The sequence below is a fragment of the Myodes glareolus genome, chromosome X (assembly GCF_982192425.1).
Source record: "Myodes glareolus chromosome X, mMyoGla1.1, whole genome shotgun sequence".
Taxonomy (NCBI): domain Eukaryota; kingdom Metazoa; phylum Chordata; class Mammalia; order Rodentia; family Cricetidae; genus Myodes; species Myodes glareolus.
The window spans coordinates 129,662,621-129,668,231 of NC_142053.1; positions in this window are offsets into that span (position 1 = coordinate 129,662,621).

The window sequence follows — 5,611 nt, forward strand, 5'->3', positions numbered from 1 at the left end:
TATAGACCTTTAAGTAGTAAGGAAATAGAAGTTGTCATGAAAAACTTCCCAACCAAAAAAAGTCCAGGACCTGATGGTTTTAATGCAGAATTTTATCAGAACTTCCAAGAAGAGCTAATACCTATACTCCTTAATGTGTTTCACATAATAGATTCAGAAGAGTCATTGCCAAACTCTTTTTAAGAAGCTAGAGTCACCCTGAATCCAAAACCACACAAAGACCCAACCAAAGAAGAGAATTACAGATCAATCTCACTCATGAACATCGACACAAAATTTCTTAATAAAATACTGCCAAATAGAATCCAAGAACACATTTAAAAAATTATCCATTACGATCAAGTAGGCTTCATCCCAGAGAAGCAGGACTGGTTCAACATAAGAAAATCTATGAAAGTAATCCATCATATAAATAAACTGAAAGAAAAAAATCATATGATCATTTCATTAGATGCAGAAAAAGCATTTGGCAAAATTCAACACCCTTTTATAATAAAGGTTTTGGAGAGGCTAGGGATACAAGGATCATACCTAAATATAATAAAAGCAATAAATAGCAAGCCAACAGCTAACATTAAACTGAATGGAGAGAAACTCAAAGCCATCCCACTATAATCAGGAACAAGACAAGGCTGTCCACTCTCACCATGTTTCTTCAACATAGTTCTTGAAGTTCTAGCGATAGCAATAAGACAACATAAGGAGATCAAGAGGATTCTAATTGGAAAGGAAGAAGTCAAACTTTTGTTATTTGCTGATGATATGATGGTGTACATTAGTGACCCCAAAAACTCTACCAAAGAGCTCCTACAACTGATAAGTACCTTCAGTTTTGTGGCAGGTTACAAGATCAACTCAAAAAAATCAGTAGCCTTACTATACACAAAGGATAGAGAAGCAGAGAGGGAAATCAAAGAAACTACACCTTTTACGATAGCCACAAATAGCCTAAAATATCTGGTAGTAACTCTAACCAAGGACATGAAAGATCTAATTGCCAAGAACTTTAAGGCATTGAAGAAATAAATTGAAGAGGACAACAGAAAATGGAATGGTATCCCATGTTCTTGGATGGGTCGGATCAACATTGTAAAAATGGCAATTCTACCAAAGGCAATCTATAAATGCAACGCAATCCTTATTAAAATTCCAACAAAATTCTTCACAGACCTTGAGAGAACAAGAATCAACTTTATATGAAAAAAAAACAAAAAACCCAGGATAGCCAAAACAATCCTATATAATAAAAGTACTTCTGGAGGCATTACTATCCCTGACATCAAACTCTATTACAGAGCTACAGTAATGAAAACAGCTTGGTATTGGCATAAAAACAGAGACATCGACAAATGGAATCAAATAGAAGACCCAGATATTAACCCACAAATGTATGAACACCTGATTTTCAACAAAGAAGCTGAAAGTATACAATGGAAGAAAGAAAGCATCTTCAACAAATGGTGCTGGCATAACTGGATGTCAACCTCTAGAAGAATGAAAATAGATCCATATCTATCACCAGGCACAAAACTCAAGTCCAAATGGATTAAAGACCTTAATATTAATTTGAACACACTGAACCTGATAGAAGAGAAAGTGGAAAGTAGTCTGCAACACATGAGCAAATGAGACCACTTACTACGTATAACCCCAGTAGTGCAGACAATAAGGGCAACATTGAATAAATGGGACCTTATAAAACTGAGAAGCTTCTGTAAAGCAAAGGACACTGGCATTAAGACAAAAAGGTAACCTACAGACTGGGAGAAGATCTTCACCAACTCTGCAACAGACACAGGTCTGATCTCCAAAATATATAAAGAACTCAAGAAACTAGACTTTAAAATGCTAATTAACCCAATTTAAAAATGGGGCACTGAACAGAGAATTCTCAACAGAAGATGTTCAAATGGTCAAAAGACACTTAAGGTCATGTTCAACCTCCTTAGCGATCAGGGAAATGCAAATCAAAACCACTTTGAGATACCATCTTACATCTGTCAGAATGACTAAAATCAAAAACACCAATGATAGCCTTTGCTGGAGAGAATGTGGAGTAACAGGAACACTCATCTATTGCTGGTGGGAATGCAAACTTGTGCAAGCACTTTGGAAATTAGTGTGGTGGTTTCTCAGGAAATTCAGGATCAACCTTCCCCAGGATTCAGCAATACCAGTCTTGGGAATATACCCAAGAGATACCCTATCATACTACAAAAGCATTTGTTCAACTATATTCATAGCATCATTATTTGTAATTACCAAAACCTGGAAACAACCTAGATGCCCCTCAATGGAAGAATGGATAAAGAAAGTGTGGAATATATACGCATTAGAGGACTACGCAGCGGTAAAAAACATCTTGATTTTTGCATGCAAATGCATGGAAATAGAAAACACTATCCTGAGTGAGGTAACCCAGACCCAAGAAGATGAATATGGTATGTACTCACTCATTAGTGGATTCTAGCCATAAATAAAGGACATTGAGCCTATAATTTGTGATCCTAGAGAAGCTAAATAAGAAAGTGAACCCAAAGAAAAACATGTAGTTATCCTCCTGGATATTCGAATTAAGCAAAATTGCTAGGCATAAATTGGGAGACTGGGGTGGGGGTAAGGACAGAGGGGGAGAGAGAAGGGAGAAGAGGAGGATGGGGAGAGCTTGGTGGAATGAGGTGGTTGGGATGGAGGAAGGGTGGATATGGGAGCAGGGAAGTAGATATCTTAATTAAGGGAGCCATGTTAGGGTTGGCAAGAGACTTGACTCTAGAGGTGTTCCCAGGTATCCAAGAAAATGTCCCCAGCTTGTTCCTTGGGCAGCTGAGGAGATGGTGCCTGAACTGGCCCTGTCCCATAGCCACACTGATAAATATCTTGCATATTACCATAGAACATTCATCTGGCGATGGATGGAGATAGAGACAGAGATCCACACTGAAGCACTGGACTGAGCTCCCAAGGTCCAAATAAGGAGCAGAAATAGGGAGAACATAAGCAAGGAAGTCAGGACGCGAGGGGTGCGCCCACCCACTGAGAAGATGGGCCTGATCTAATGGGAGTTCACCACGGCCAGCTCGACTGGGACTGATGGAGCATGTGATCAAACTGGACTCTCTGAACATGGCTGACATGGAGGACTGACTGAGAAGCAAAGGACAATGACACCGGGCTTTGATTCTACTGCATGTACTGGCTTTGTAAGAGCCTAGTCAGTTTGGATACTTACCTTCCTAGACCTGGATGGAGGGAGGTTCCCCTTAGGGCAGGGAACCCTGACTGCTCTTTTGACCGGAGAAGGAAGGGAAGGGGGAGTGGGGGAGGGGAGGTAAATGGGAGGAGGTGGAAATGTTTCATTAAAAAAAACACAAAGAGAAACGAATTCCATCTGCCAGTGGCCCAACCGAGGAACCTCACAATTATGGAGGTGATATGAAATCTGGGAGCAGTACCTAAACAACTCTCTGCTCACTAGGTCCTGCCCAGTTCATGGGTATAACATGGCCACCAAACAGTTTGTCCCTCAAACTCCTTCTGCTTTAACTTCAGGCAGATTCAGCAGTCATTTTTCTTTGGGTCTTGAAAGTTCAGTCAAATAATTCAGGCATGCTGTGGGGCAATGACCTTTTATCCTGTCACTTGTAGTATTTTTAATAAAACACTGATTGGTCAGTAGCCAGGCAAGAAGTATAGATCAGACAACCAGGCAAGAAGTAGAGGTGGGGCAATGGGAACAGGAGAATTCTAGGAATAGGAAACCTCAGTCTGCAATTGTTACCCAGACACAGAGACTGCAAGATGTGACTGCTTCACCAAAAAATGTACCAAGCCATGTGGCTAACTCAGACAAGAATTATGGGCTGATATAAGTTATAATAATCAATTAATAAGAAGCTTGAACTACTGGGACAATCAGTTTATAGCTAATATAGACTTCTGTGGGATTTGTTTGGGACTTAACAACTGTAGGAACTGAGCAGGGCAGAAACCTCAGTCAACTGAATGATGACAAACATGTAACCAACTGCATCTATATAAAGCCTGAGAGAGCTTGGGAAGTTATTCCATATAGAAAGGAATAGACTTAAGCATGGCTTATTGATGGCAGCACTTTCTTGGGTGGGCTCTGCTTGCTAGAGACAATCCCTCTCATTTAAGAGAAGCTTTCTGGCTCAACTCTAGATGCATAAACTTGCAGGTCTTTTAAGAGGCCCTGCCACCAAACACTTAAATAGTGTTCATGAATAGCCAACAGCATGTTTCTTGGTGGTGGCAGGGACCTTGAAACTCCATAGAGTTGTGATATTAAACATGGCTCCTACAAGTACCTCTCCCATGAAGCTGGACTCTCAGAAAGTTAGGGAATGGGTGGATCCAGCCATCAAGGCCATGGCTTTAATCTTACCCAATTACTTAGAAAATTAAAGACTCGTGTGGTCAGAAAAAGAAAGATATAAAGTAAAGATAGATTCAGATGAAAAAAACCTCTCAATGGTTTACAGTGTGTTTAAAAATATATGCAGGCTTGGGAGAGAAAAGAAAAAGATAAAGTCCTTGAAAAGAGAGAGAGGGAGTAGTTGGGTGTGGTGGCACACACCTTTAATCTCAGTACTTGGGAGGATGAGGCAGAGGCAGATGGATATCTGTGAGTTCACGGACAGTCTCCTTTACAGAGTGAGTTTCAGAACAACCAAAGATACACAGAAAAGTCCTGTCTCAAAAAACAAAACTTAAAAATAAAAGAAATAGAGTTTAAAATAAAGCCATGTAAAGATGAAAAAGACATAGACAATCTGGATATCGTACATTTTTATGTTATCTCTGAATTGTTTGATGACTGAGGAAGGGGTAACAGCTGCTAATAGATATTTAAATACAAATGCTGCTGGATTAATCCAACATATATATTTTGAAAATGTCGTGACTTCAAAATTTAAGTCAAAAGATATGTTACTTTGGAGAAGAGGGCTTTTTTTTTCTTCCCACAGGAAATGAAAGGCTGTTAATTCATTCTGGGTTAAGAAAAATCAGGTTTGATCAAGAAAGACCTCCTGAAAAAAATCTCTAATGGGAAATGGTAGCTCAAATAATCTAAAATTTCAGAAGACCTCTTTTAGAGTTTCTTCTGAGTTCTACATCCAGAACAACCTCAAGACTGCTGGCTGAAATGATCAAGATACATATAATATTCTAGTCAGAACTTGATCATAATCCTAAATTTTCTTTAGGTCCCCTTAAGATTATCAGTGCCCCCAGTCACCAGGAAGTGGCCTAGAAATTTATAACCACATACCCTAAAATTATTTATGTGTGATTGATTGTCTTTGTTTAGAATGTTGGTTACAAGTTGTTATAGATAATGGTCAGGGTAAAAAAGCTAAACCAAGGCAATTAGATTCAGAGTTCTTGTCTTGAAAGGAAAATAGGGGGAAGTGTTATGGGACAATGGTCTTGTATATATAAAAATTTGTCACTTGTATTGGTTTAATCAAATGCTTATTGGCCATTAGCCAGGCTGGGAGTATAGGTTGGGTGAACAGAATAGGAGAATTCTGGTAACAGAAAAGGCTTAGTCAGCAGTCATCACCCAGATGCAGAGGACACAAGATGA